The 15,146-nt window shown below is 45.2% G+C and overlaps 1 protein-coding gene and 1 long non-coding RNA gene across 2 annotated transcripts in view; both read right to left on the bottom strand.

The window, feature by feature from the left end:
• Positions 1-15,146, bottom strand: part of LOC118369854 (leucine-rich melanocyte differentiation-associated protein-like) — a 522,398-nt gene that overhangs the window by 334,524 nt on the left and 172,728 nt on the right. The window lies entirely within an intron of this gene.
• LOC127916541 (uncharacterized) lies at positions 13,002-13,755 on the bottom strand. Its single transcript, XR_008095250.1, has 3 exons — positions 13,577-13,755; positions 13,193-13,432; positions 13,002-13,132 (listed from the first exon to the last, which is right to left on the bottom strand). It is a non-coding gene; the product is annotated as an uncharacterized LOC127916541 (long non-coding RNA).

The following is a 15,146-nucleotide window of genomic DNA, read 5'->3' as shown; positions in this document are numbered from 1 at the left end:
ACATAATAAGAACAGTGAAAATAAATGTATTGTCATACACGTGGTATACAGTCTGATATACCACGGCTGTCAGCCAATCAGCATTCAGGGCTCGAACCACCCAGTTTATAATATGGGATATACAACCAGGAATATTTCAACTTGGATAAACAAGTTGATGGTCGCTCAATCCGGGAGTTGTGGCCCTAATAAATCATATTCCTTTTGAAGTTTGCAGCTGGTTAGAAGTTTAGAAGGCGAAGGGGGCAGAGGGGAATGGCTGGAACAGACATGAGTCAGGCACCAGGACACGACACGCCGTCTGCTTCCTTCCAAAGCCTGGGAATCAATGTTAACACTAAAACTCCTGGGAGATAGGAGAGAGAGTAGTAAATAAGTTATGTATAAGGTCATAACTGCAGAGGGCTGCGTTGGAACCTGGGGTCACCATGTACTGAGCATTAAAGTAAAGTGGCTTCTCGTTGGACGGTAGATGGGTCTGAACATCCCAAGGACCATAATTACAGGGGACATTTCACGTAAGTATCGGCATAGGGAGACGTGGCATAGTGACAAACAGTACACTAGCTAGAAGAGTCATTATTTCAAGGTATCACTGTACAATGTAGCTATTATTTTACAAGGTGGAGTTGGATTGCCTTATGTACATTGTGCAACAGTACACTCTGAATACTATTCCTCCAACGTCAATAATCATATTTCCATGATTATTTTTGTTTTTTTCTACATCCATGTCTTGACATGGTAGTATAACCATCACTATTCTCATTCTGTTTGGTTTCAGTTGATTCCCTGTTCTGGGGAACCATGCAGGGTCTGGGACGAAGGCCTGGAGACACAACTGTTCTGGAGAACCATGCAGGGTCTGGGACGAAGGCCTGGAGACACAACTGTTCTGGAGAACCATGCAGGGTCTGGGACGAAGGTCTGGAGACACAACTGTTCTGGAGAACCATGCAGGGTCTGGGACTAAGGTCTGGAGACACAACTGTTCTGGAGAACCATGCAGGGAAGGCCTGGAGACACAACTGTTCTGGAGAACCATGCAGGGTCTGGGACAAAGGCCTGGAGACACAACTGTTTTGGAGAACCATGCAGGATCTGGGACAAAGGTCTGGAGACACAACTGTTCTGGAGAACCATGCAGGGTCTGGGACTAAGGTCTGGAGACACAACTGTTCTGGGGAACCATGCAGGGAAGGCGTGGAGACACAACTGTTCTGGGGAACCATGCAGGGAAGGCCTGGAGAGACAACTGTTCTGGGGAACCATGCAGGGAAGGCCTGGAGAGACAACTGTTCTGGGGAACCATGCAGGGAAGGCCTGGAGACACAACTGTTCTGGGGAACCATGCAGGGAAGGCCTGGAGACACAACTGTTCTGGGGAACCATGCAGGGAAGGCCTGGAGACACAACTGTTCTGGGGAACCATGCAGGGAAGGCCTGGAGACACAACTGTTCTGGGGAACCATGCAGGGAAGGCCTGGAGACACAACTGTTCTGGGGAACCATGCAGGGAAGGCCTGGAGAGACAACTGGTCTGGGGAACCATGCAGGGAAGGCCTGGAGACACAACTGTTCTGGGGAACCATGCAGGGAAGGCCTGGAGAGACAACTGTTCTGGGGAACCATGCAGGGAAGGCCTGGAGACACAACTGTTCTGGGGAACCATGCAGGGAAGGCCTGGAGACACAACTGTTCTGGGGAACCATGCAGGGAAGGCCTGGAGACACAAGCTGTTTGTTCCCATGCAGGGAAGGCCTGGAAGACAACTGGTCCTGGGGAACCATGTCAGGGAAGGCCTGGATGCTGTCACAACTGTTCTGGGGAACCATGCAGGGAAGGCCTGGAGAGACAACTGTTCATTGGGAAACATGCAGGGTTAAGGCCTGGGCTGGACTGGCTGGGGAAAATCATGCAGGGAAGGCCTGGAGACACAACTGTTCTGGGAAAAACATGCAGGGAAGGCCTGGAGAGACAAGCTTTTGTTCTCATGTTCAGGGGATCAAATGCACACCAGCTAAAACTCCTCTCCAGATGGATGCTGTCACCAGCTAAAACTCTGACAACCATAAACACACACCAGCTAAAACTCTTGACAGCCATAAACAGCTGCGTTAACTAGGCTGGACTGGCATAAACATAAATCAGCTAAAACTCTTGAGAGGCAAAACACACACCAGCTAAAACTCTTGACAGCCATAAATGCACACCAGCTAAAACTCTTGACAACCATAAACACACACCAGCTAAAACTCTTGACAACCATAAATGCACACCAGCTAAAACTATTGACAACCATAAATGCACACCAGCTAAAACTCTTGACAACCATAAATGCACACCAGCTATTTATTGTGGCCTCCTAGAACTCCTGGTACTCCCCGTCACCCCCCAAACCCTTCTCCATCCAAACCCCAAACCCCTCTCCATCCAACCCCTCCCCTCCCAAAACCTTCTCCATTTACCCCACCCCACCCAGAGTCCTCCAAGTGTTGGGAGCAGCTTACCCCTACCCCCCAAGTCTTGGGAGCAGCTTACCCCTAGCTGACGTCATGGTTATTGCTAGTAGCTACTTCTGCGGTCATTTGTCATTACAACAACACAGCTCAATGGCTAGCAGTGGCCCCTGGGATTACGAGTGGTGGGCAGGCGAAGGTAAACAAAGAACACTGTTTATTATTTCTCTCCTTCACAGTGTGGTACACAGAGCCAAGCACTGGGCATGTTAACGTCAATGGCAGTACGCTACGCCAGCACCATTGTCAATGGCAACTAGTTTAGTTTCATTAAGTTAGAAAACTTTCCGCCAAACATGATGGAGTTAGGTTTAACAGTGTATTGTCAGATGGGGCATGATGGAGTTCAGTTTAACAGTGTATTGTCTGATTTTGGGACAAGCCTGTCTCTGTAAGATGTACTTTGATGCTCCGATGAGTTACAGTAGAGCTGCACCATGAGTCCCTACATAGCAATTTTTTGGAAGCTATTGAAAGCTCTACTGTGTATTGCCTCCTGGAAATGAAACCTTTACAGTAAGTTATATTATTATTACACTCTCCTACAGTGTAAACCCTCTGTTTCTCCCTCCCTCCCTCCCGCCTGCCCCCTCCCTCTCCCTAGAGATGATTCATGCAATAGTCAGAAAGTAAATAAATAACTTTCTCTCAACTCCATCATCACCAGAACATGGACAAGACATCCAACTCTGGTTAGCAAGACTTCCAAAATACACCGAGGCCAATTAGACTTCTTGCTTTCCTGACGCAGAAAGTGATTACTGTAGAAAAAAAGAGGGCACTCAGCTGACCTTATGGCACAGTCAATAAAACCAACTGTCTGGAATAAAAACAGTCTCTCTGTGATCTATGAAGGAAGCATAATGTCTTAGCTGCTATGCAATATGTGATGACAAAGCCACACCCCACCCGCCGGCATGCATATTAAACTAGTTGCAGTAGCTAGTCAATTCATTAACAGAACAACAAACACAATCTCAAAGTAATACATGACAGTGTCAATGTTTATTAGTGTGTTTTGCATTATAAGATGTGAATGATGAATCACACACAGCAAGCAGCACATTACTCAAATTTTCCCTGCCTGCGTAACAACAAAGTTCACAGACACCAAATCAGTTTTTCAGGAACCCGAGGGCTACTGGTGCAAGACTAGCTACTGCTGTTTGAGACATTCATCATTTATATGTATTTGATGTGGTGATATGTAAAAACTTTGAGGAATTTTAATGGGCTTGAAGCTGAGAGGAAAATCGTTGAGATGGTTGTTTTTGCATTTTTTTTGAAAGAGAGAATTACTTCTAACCCTAAAACTTTTCAAATCTGGAAGAAAGTTCAACCATAAAACTGAGAAGTAATCATTAAAAAAAGAAGGAATTTCATCTTCTTATTTCAATGCTTTATTGATTGTGCAGCTGGCGTCTCATAAATGGCCATTACGTGGCCGATGTGCCAACTGCTTCAGTGTCCAATACAGTCAACCAAGCAAAGCCATTTTCATTGATCAACGTCCCTCCAAGGCAAACAGATAAATATTGATAATACACTTCAACAAATCCTAACATCAATTAATCCTAATGAAAAAGCGCTGCCTCATAAGCACGCCATAACCAAGGTGTTAATGTTCAATCAGGGCAAGCAGAACACTTTTTAAGCGGACGTCACAAAAAGCAAAGGCAGAATAAATCACCAACACCGGGAGAGTCGGTTCTTTCTGTGCCAGTGTAGCTATAACATATTAATCTTGCTCTGTGTTTGTATAGACTATTGATCGGCCTGTAACCTTCCATTATTGTTTTCTCCATCAGAAACAAACATGAGAAAGAATGAGAGAGAGTTAGTTGGTTAACACACTATTGTCTAGGTCCAGCTATTCCCCAGTCTCACTCTCTGCAGTCCCACGAACAACTATGTGAAGAAATGAGAGTGTTTACACACTAATGTCCAACCTCAGTCCCTACACACTCCAACTCCTCTCTCATCTCTCACTGCTCTTAGAGAAGCACATACGCTACGTCGTAGAGGGAATCATTGCAGAGAGCCGAGGCCTTGGACGTTCATTTGTCTGCCCATTAGAAAAGCTCTCTCCTCTCTGTGATCCAATCTAGTAGCAGTCCGCCCTGCACCCAGTAAGCGGGCCGATTTGAATCAACTCAGTGTCAGCTCTGATCAGAGGCGGAGGGACGGGGCACAGCAGTAAGAGACTGGGACAGGCAGGGAGACAGGATGAAGGGGAGAAGGACCAGACAGGACAGGGGCTTGTCAGGGGATAGGAGGGATAAGGAGACTGGGCAGGCTTGTCGATGGTGGACGGACATGTGGTACATATTCTCAGAGCTAAAGAATCTGGATGTCAAACATTTGGAAAGAGATTGTGGATAGTCGAGGCTGTGTGTAAGGGACTTTCAGGGAGGGTCTAGCTGGTTTGTCTGATGAGCAATGCTATTGGTTAGATACACATCCTGTCAATACTGTCTGAGTCGGCATACATCCCTCAACCAATCTCCACTAAAACCAGTCTCCACTAAAACCAGTCTCCACAAAAAACAGTCTCCAAAGAAACCCCAAACTATACTTCTGAAATCGGCCTTGATTGTGAAATGTGGTATAGAAGAGCCTCATTGAAGCTAACCAAATTCCCCATTTCCCACTGATAAAATCCTCTTTCCATTCATTATCCTTTATCATTAACACTTGTCTATGGGGAAGCAGGAAGTGGTTAAGCCTGTCCGTGGTTTCCCATTTCTAGGGAGTACTTATCTGATGATATACAGTTCTGGAGGTAAGGAGTTATTCTCCCTCCAGCAGGAAGGGCATTGATGGACATTGGGGATTGTATATTTCAAATGAAAGCCAGAGTATTTACCCAACTATATATGTTATTGTTGCGGACTCAGACCAAATAAATGACTGGAGTAGAACTAAATCAAGGAGGTCAAAACGCCATGTATGTTTCTGAACAGACTGCTGATGTTGAGGGTCTGTGTCCCAAATCACACCTTATTCGCTACAATTAGTGCACTACGTTTGACCAGGGCCCATTGGATGCCTACATAGGATCCCATTTGGGACACATAAAGACTAGGCTCAACACTTAATTGAGAGAAATGCCGTGTTGAGTTTAGTCAACACAGTTTGTTTAGTTAGTTTGTGACTAGACTGTGATGGATAAGAAGTCTTGTCAGCTGTACTGTACATAACCGGTCTCTGTTTCTGACAGACTACAACTTGATGTGGGATTTGAAATAAAGCACATTTGTCTCCTTCATGAATTCAATCGCTTGTCTCTCTTGAACAGGGATGACGTTGGACATATCCAACACTGTGAGATATAATTGTGAAATGTCTCAGACTTCCAAAACTGCATTTAGTCTTAGGAATGTGAAATGTGAGTCGTCTGAACGAGTACACAACACTACTTCACAGTAACATGACAATAAAATTCTGACAGACGGACAGGTGGATAGACAACAAGTACACCATATGAACAAAAGTATGTGGACAGCCATTACAATTTGTGGATTTGGCTATTTCAACCACACGCGTTGCTGATAGGTGTATAGAATCGAGCACACAGCCATGTAATCTCCACAAACAAACATTGGCAGTAGAATGGCCTTACTGAAGAGCTCAGTGACTTTCAATGTGGCACCGTCATAGAATGTCACCTTCAAAGAAGTCAGTTCGTAAAAATGTTCTGCCCTGCTAGAGCTGTCCCAGTCAACTGTAAGTGGAAATGTCTAGGAGCAACAACGGCCTCACAAGCTCACAGAAAGGGACCACCGAGTGCTGACGCCCGTAGCGTGTAGAAATCGTCTGTCCTCCTTTGCAACACTCACTACCGAGTTCCAAACTGACTCTGGAAGCAACATCAGCACAAGAACTGTTCCTCGGGACTGAACTGAGCTTCCATGGCAGAGCAGCCTCACACAAGCCTAAGATCACCATGCGCAATGCCAAGCGTCGGCTGGAGTGGTGTAAAGCTCACCGCCATTTGACTCTGGAGCAGTGGAAATGCGTTCTCTGGAGTGATGAATCACACTTCTCCATCTAGCAGTCCGATGGACGATTCTGGGTTTGGCGGATGCCAGGAGAACGCTACCTGCCAAAATGCATAGTGCCAACTGTAAAATTGGGTGGAGGAGGAATAATGGTCTGGGGCTGTTTTTCATGGTTCGGGATAGGCCCCTTTGTTCCAGTGAAGGGAAATCTTAACGCTACAGCATACAATCACATTCTTGATGATTCTGTGCCTCCAACTTTGTGGAAACAGTTTGGAGAAGGCCCTTTCCTGTTTCAGAATGACTTGTGCACAAAGTGAGGTCAATACAGAAATTATTTGTCGAGGTCGGAGTGGAAGAACTTGACTGGCCTGCACAGAGCTCAAACCTCAACCCCATCGAACACCTTTGGGATGAATTGGAACGCAGACTGTGAGCCAGGCCTAATCTCCCAACATCAGTGCCGACCTCACTAATGCTCTTGTGGCTGAATGGAAGCAAGTCCCTGCAGCACTGTTCCAGCAAAGGGGGGACCAACTCTATATTAATGCCCATCATTCAATTTGGAATGATATGTTTTGGAATGTGAGCCACACCTAAAATGTTTAAGAAATAAAACTCTAGGACGCTTCATAGCTAAAACATTTAAGAAATAAAACTCTAGGATGCTTCATAGCTAAAACATTTAAGAAATAAAACTCTAGCATGCTTCACACCTAAAACGTTTAAGAAATAAAACACTAGGATGCTTCACACCTAAAATGTTTAAGAAATAAAACTCTAGGATGCTTCAAACCTAAAACATTTAAGAAATAAAACTCTAGGATGCTTCACACCTAAAACGTTTAAGAAATAAAACTCTAGGATGCTTCCCCCCCTAAAATGTTTAAGAAATAAAACTCTAGGATGCTTCACACCTAAAACAATTAAGAAATAAAACTCTAGGATGCTTCACACCTAAAACATTTAAGAAATAAAACTCTAGGATGCTTCACACCTAAAACATTTAAGAAATAAAACTCTAGGATGCTTCACACCTAAAACATTTAAGAAATAAAACTCTAGGATGCTTCACACCTAAAACATTTAAGAAATAAAACTCTAGGATGCTTCACACCTAAAACATTTAAGAAATAAAACTCTAGGATGCTTCACACCTAAAACGTGTTAGAAATAAAACTCTAGGATGCTTCACACCTAAAACGTTTAAGAAATAAAACTCTAGGATGCTTCACACCTAAAACGTGTTAGAAATAAAACTCTAGGATGCTTCAAACCTAAAACGTGTTAGAAATAAAACTCTAGGATGCTTCAAACCTAAAACGTGTTAGAAATAAAACTCTAGGATGCTTCAAACCTAAAACGTGTTAGAAATAAAACTCTAGGATGCTTCCCCCCCTAAAACATTTAAGAAATAAAACTCTAGGATGCTTCACACCTAAAACATTTAAGAAATAAAACTCTAGGATGCTTCACACCTAAAACATTTAAGAAATAAAACTCTAGGATGCTTCACACCTAAAATGTTTAAGAAATAAAACTCTAGGATGCTTCACACCTAAATCCTTTCAGGAACATATTTTTCTCAGCTTGGTGATATTTTATTTTTTGGTGTAAAAGTAGTGAATACGTATCCTGTTTTTGTCTGGCTGATAAACAACAAATAGCTTCACGTCCCCCACAATTAGTCAATTAAGCTGAGGTCATGTCTTTCACATGATGCGTACACTGTGAGAGACAGACACACCAAAGCCAAGCCAGTTACAGAGACACACATACACATATACACATCAAAGCTGAGCCAGCTACAGAGAGAAAGAGCCCTATTTATCAGCCGCTGAGGCTGAACTTAGCAACTTAGCATCCCACCAGAGCGACCTGACCCAGGCAACAAAGCTGCCTTGTTACGCCTTAAAAGGAGATGTTGAACGGGGCCCTTGTGTGGAGAGGAGCGGAGGGGTCATGTAAATTTGCAGCAGAGTGGAAGGCTCCAGAGAAAGAGGAGAAACAATCCTCAAGATGTAGTGATGGTTGTTTGTTGAGAGGGATCCCTGGCATCACAAACATTCCTGTGAACTTGTGTGTCCCTCCCCCCCCCTCTTCCCAACTCATTTCTTTACACACAGAACAGAGAGAGCCGAGGGAGCTTTTAAGACAACATAACAACTACCAGAGAGGAAGATACAAGAGATGGGTATTTCAGTGTCAGAAAACAAGAAGTTATCAGCACAGATAGTTGACATATAAGGTCATATTGAAGACTGTGTGAGTGCTTGTGTGTTAGCTATATTAGCTATATGTGTTAGTATGAGTGTGTGTACTAGCTATACAGTGAGGGGATAAAGCATTTGATCCCCTGCTGATTTTGTACATTTTCCCACTGACAAAGAAATGATCAGTCTATTATTTTAATGGTAGGATTATTTGAACAGTGAGAGACAGAATAACAACAAAAAAATCCACAAAAACGCATGTCAAAAATGTTATAAATTGATCTGCATATGAATGAGGGTAATAAGTATTTGACCCCCTCTCAATCAGAAAGATTTCTGTCTCCCAGGTGTATTTTATACAGGTAACGAGCTGAGATTAGGAGCACACTCTTAAAGGGAGTGCTCCTAATCTCAGTTTGTTACCTGTATAAAAGACACCTGGGAGCCAGAAGCAATCAATCAGATTCCAAACTCTCCACCATGGACAAGACCAAAGAGCTCTCCAAGGACGTCAGGGACAAGATTGTAGACATACACAAGGCTGGAATGGGCTACAAGACCATCGCCAAGCAGCTTGGTGAGAAGGTGACAACAGTTGGTGCGGTTATTCACAAATGGAAGAAACACAAAATAACTGTCAATCTCCCTCAGCCTGGGGCTCCATGCAAGATATACATGCCCGTCTGAAGTTTGCCAATGAACATCTGAATGATTCAGAGCACAACTGGGTGAAAGTCTTGTGGTCAGATGAGACCAAAATGGAGCTCTTTGGCATCAACTCAACTCTCCGTGTTTGGAGGAGGAATGCAGCGTATGACCCCGAGGACACCATCCCCACCGTCAAACATGGAGGTGGAAACATTATGCTTTGAGGGGACAGGACAACTTCACCGCATCAAAGGGACGATGGGTGGGGCCATGTACCGTCAAATATTGGGTGAGAACCTCCTTCCCTCAGCCAGGGCATTGAAAATGGGTCGTGGATGGGTATTCCAGCATGACAATGACCCAAAACACACGGCCAAGGCAACAAAGGAGTGGCTCAAGAAGAAGCACATTAAGGTCCTGGAGTGGCCTAGCCAGTCTCCAGACTTTAATCCCATAGAAAATCTGTGGAGGGAGTTGAAGGTTCGAGTTGCCAAACGTCAGCCTCGAAACCTTAATGACTTGGAGAAGATCTGCCAAGAGGAGTGGGACAAAATCCCTCCTGAGATGTGTGCAAACCTGGTGGCCAACTACAAGAAACGTCTGACCTCTGTGATTGCCAACAAGGGTTTTGCCACCAAGTACTAAGTTGTGTTCTGCAGAGGGGTCAAATACTTATTTCCCTCATTAAAATGCAAATCGATTTTTAACATTTTTGACATACGTTTTTATGGATATTTTTGTTGTTATTCTGTCTCTCACTGTTCAAATAAACCACCATTACAATTATAGACTGATCATTTCTTTATCAGTGGGCAAACGTACAAAATCAGCAGAGGATCAAATACTTTTTTCCCTCATTGTATGAGTGTGTGTACTAGAATATATCTGTCAGCCTCTACAAATGTGTACCTTTAAGTACACACTGTTTTGAGTCAACAACCTTTTTCTAGAACTTTAAAGAAGCTGTAGGACGTTAAATACCTCTGTGACACCAGCAAGAGGAAAACAAGGAGCCTACAAACTGGAATTCTGCTTGTGCGTAAAATGGAGGAGAAAAGTCTTAGCTTTCTCTAACACGTCTGAGATCACATTACATGCCATGCCAAGTGCAAAGACAGAAATGGCGGGGGCGGATTTTCACCTCTCCACTGTTACGAGGCAGGAATTCTTGCCATTACATCAATTTATTTCAACGTCATTGGCGTGGGCTAGAGTTTGTCTAATTCAATGAAAGACAAATGACTCACATTGGATGGGACTTCATTCTAACACACCTACTGCACCAAAAGAGAGAGCAGAGGAAAAAAAGTGTTTTCTTTTAAAGAGCACAGATAACTCTCCTCACAGATGATTTGAAGAGTGAAAACAATCTGAAGCAAGCAGAAACATATAATTTGCCATGTTTAATATGAAAAGAGCTGGGAGGTAAAGTAAGCGCTGGAAGGGTCATGGGTGGCACAGTGGGTGGCTAGGTAAACTGCACCTCACCAGGCAAAACTCCCCTGGGCAGAGTGGTGCAACACACTCACCACACACACGGCATAGCAATCCCAAATACAGTTTGATCTACCATAGTCTTGGTTTTCCTTCTGGTGGGGTCTCTTCCTGACCAGCCCAAAGGGTGGGGGACAGTGTTGGGTCTGTATTGTGGTGTTGGGTCTATGTAGTGAGGTGCTGGGTCTGTAGTGTGGTGTTGGGTTTGTAGTGTGGTGTTGGGCCTGTAGTGTGGTGTTGGGTCTGTAGTGTGGTGTTGGGTCTGTAGTGTGGTGTTGGGCCTGTAGTGTGGTGTTGGGCCTGTAGTGTGGTGTTGGGCCTGTAGTGTGGTGTTGGGCCTGTAGTGTGGTGTTGGGTCTGTAGTGTGGTGTTGGGCCTGTAGTGTGGTGTTGGGTCTGTAGTGTGGTGTTGGGTCTGTAGTGTGGTGTTGGGCCTGTAGTGTGGTGTTGGGCCTGTAGTGTGGTGTTGGGTGGTGTTGGGTGGTGTTGGGCCTGTAGTGTGGTGTTGGGCCTGTAGTGTGGTGTTGGGCCTGTAGTGTGGTGTTGGGCCTGTAGTGTGGTGTTGGGTCTGTAGTGTGGTGTTGGGTGGTGTTGGGTCTGTAGTGTGGTGTTGGGCCTGTAGTGTGGTGTTGGGCCTGTAGTGTGGTGTTGGGTCTGTAGTGTGGTGTTGGGTCTGTAGTGTGGTGTTGGGTCTTTAGTGTGGTGTTGGGTCTGTAGTGTGGTGTTGGGTCTGTAGTGTGGTGTTGGGCCTGTAGTGTGGTGTGGGTCTGTAGTGTGGTGTTGGGTCTGTAGTGTGGTGTTGGGTCTGTAGTGTGGTGTTGGGTGGTGTTGGGTCTGTAGTGTGGTGTTGGGTCTGTAGTGTGGTGTTGGGTCTGTAGTGTGGTGATGGGTCTGTAGTGTGGTGTTGGGTCTGTAGTGTGGTGTTGGGTCTGTAGTGTGGTGTTGGGTCTGTACTTGCCTAGTTAAATAAAGGTTAAATACATTGTTTTTTAAATACAAAAATCCTGTCTAATTGGAACACCATAAGACAATTACATTACAACAGGTTACACATGCATTTAACTCCTCCCCCTTCATTATTATAATACCAGCTCCTATGCTACAACTCTCTCTTATTATGGAGCACGGCTAGACTACTTTCCCTGTGATTCCCCATCTCCTAGGCGAGGGGCCTAGCTTGGCTGAGGGCTGCGCTGCAGCACGATCAGGGGTCTGTGTGTGAAATCCAACCTGACTGATCCAGGACAGAGCCAGGATTACACCACTTCCCCCTGAATTCTGTCCCCTGCAACAATGGGCTTCCTGTAAGCATGGTCAAGTGAGCCACCGGAGCATCTGGAGCCACTGGGGCTGCAGACTGGTGGTTTAGGGCCGCAATGGCAACAGGAGAGGGATTGGGGGGGAGTTTCCCAAACTTGGTCCTGGGGCCCTCCCTGGGTACACATTTTGGCTTTGAATCAGCTGTGTAGTGCTAGGGCAAAAACAAAAACGTAGGGGTGGGGCCTAGTTTGGGGAAACCCTGCTCTAAATCACACACAATGTATGTGAGCATGCACACACACATCCACACACCATGATCCCACCCCCCTCAGCAGGTGTTGGGTCCTGGCACCGAACATGTCTCTGACAGGTTCAGAGGTTACTGTGAGAACACAATGCCAAATGGCTTAGTATTACAATTAGCCTCATTAGTAGAATACGTAATCGAGACATTCCTTTGGAAATCATACATATTAAAGGTAACTGTATGGTTAATGTAATGACATGCCTGTAAAATTGGTAAATGCTTTATAACAGAGTGGGATTATGGCAATAGTAATGGTTTCTGTCTGTATACGTACATTCATGATCTCCATTCACATCCAAGCCAGAGATTAATAGTTGTTTTAAAATAACTGGAGTCGAGGGTCAATCCCAAATCAACAATTAATCTCAATCTGCCTGAACCCATCTGTAAAGTTTGGCAGCGCGTAGCACAAGCCATTTCTCCATCTTCATTCCTGAGCCGAGAGAAAAAACACTCGCAAAGAAAGAAAAATAACTATTGAGCTTCCAGAAAGTGAAGAAATACCCACAAAGGATGTCCATTAACCATCCAGGGCTGCATCTCATATGACACCCTATACGTCTGAGATCACCTACACATTAGAGTTCACTACTGTTGACCAGCGCCCTACACCCTATACGTCTGAGATCACCTACACAGTAGAGTTCACTACTGTTGACCAGCGCCCTACACCCTATACGTCTGAGATCACCTACACAGTAGAGTTCACTACTGTTGACCAGCGCCCTACACCGTATACGTCTGAGATCACCTACACAGTAGAGTTCACTACTGTTGACCAGCGCCCTACACCCTATACGTCTGAGATCACCTACACAGTAGAGTTCACTACTGTTGACCAGCGCCCTACACCCTATACGTCTGAGATCACCTACACAGTAGAGTTCACTACTGTTGACCAGCGCCCTACACCCTATACGTCTGAGATCACCTACACAGTAGAGTTCACTACTGTTGACCAGCGCCCTACACCCTATACGTCTGAGATCACCTACACAGTAGAGTTCACTACTGTTGACCAGCGCCCTACACCCTATACAGTATAGTTCACTACTGTTGACCAGCGCCCTACACCCTATACAGTATAGTTCACTACTGTTGACCAGCGCCCTACACCCTATACGTCTGAGATCACCTACACAGTAGAGTTCACTACTGTTGACCAGCGCCCTACACCCTATACGCCTGAGATCACCTACACAGTAGAGTTCACTACTGTTGACCAGCGCCCTACACCCTATACGTCTGAGATCACCTACACAGTATAGTTCACTACTGTTGACCAGCGCCCTACACCCTACACAGTATAGTTCACTACTTTTGACCAGCGCCCTACACCCTACACAGTATAGTTCACTACTTTTGTCCAGCGCCCTACACCCTACACAGTATAGTTCACTACTTTTGTCCAGCGCCCTACACCCTACACAGTATAGTTCACTACTTTTGTCCAGCGCCCTACACCCTACACAGTATAGTTCACTACTTTTGTCCAGCGCCCTACACCCTATACAGTATAGTTCACTACTTTTGTCCAGCGCCCTACACCCTATACAGTATAGTTCACTACTTTTGTCCAGCGCCCTACACCCTATACAGTATAGTTCACTACTTTTGTCCAGCGCCCTACACAGTATAGTTCACTACTTTTGTCCAGCGCCCTACACCCTACACAGTATAGTTCACTACTTTTGTCCAGCGCCCTACACCCTACACAGTATAGTTCACTACTTTTGTCCAGCGCCCTACACCCTACACAGTATAGTTCACTACTTTTGTCCAGCGCCCTACACCCTACACAGTATAGTTCACTACTTTTGTCCAGCGCCCTACACCCTACACAGTATAGTTCACTACTTTTGTCCAGCGCCCTACACCCTATACAGTATAGTTCACTACTTTTGTCCAGCGCCCTACACAGTATAGTTCACTACTTTTGTCCAGCGCCCTACACCCTACACAGTATAGTTCACTACTTTTGTCCAGCGCCCTACACCCTACACAGTATAGTTCACTACTTTTGTCCAGCGCCCTACACCTTACACAGTATAGTTCACTACTTTTGTCCAGCGCCCTACACCCTATACAGTATAGTTCACTACTTTTGTCCAGCGCCCTACACCCTACACAGTATAGTTCACTACTTTTGTCCAGCGCCCTACACCCTACACAGTATAGTTCACTATTTTTGTCCAGCGCCCTACACCCTATACAGTATAGTTCACTACTTTTGTCCAGCGCCCTACACCCTACACAGTATAGTTCACTACTTTTGTCCAGCGCCCTACACCCTATACAGTATAGTTCACTACTTTTGTCCAGCGCCCTACACCCTACACAGTATAGTTCACTACTTTTGTCCAGCGCCCTACACCCTACACAGTATAGTTCACTACTTTTGTCCAGCGCCCTACACCCTACACAGTATAGTTCACTACTTTTGTCCAGCGCCCTACACCCTACACAGTATAGTTCACTACTTTTGTCCAGCGCCCTACACCCTACACAGTATAGTTCACTACTTTTGTCCAGCGCCCTACACCCTATACAGTATAGTTCACTACTTTTGTCCAGCGCCCTACACAGTATAGTTCACTACTTTTGTCCAGCGCCCTACACCCTACACAGTATAGTTCACTACTTTTGTCCAGCGCCCTACACCCTACACAGTATAGTTCACTACTTTTGTCCAGCGCCCTACACCC

The sequence above is a fragment of the Oncorhynchus keta genome, chromosome 36, assembly GCF_023373465.1.
Source record: "Oncorhynchus keta strain PuntledgeMale-10-30-2019 chromosome 36, Oket_V2, whole genome shotgun sequence".
NCBI lineage: Eukaryota > Metazoa > Chordata > Actinopteri > Salmoniformes > Salmonidae > Oncorhynchus > Oncorhynchus keta.
This window is presented reverse-complemented; position numbering and strand designations above follow the sequence as displayed.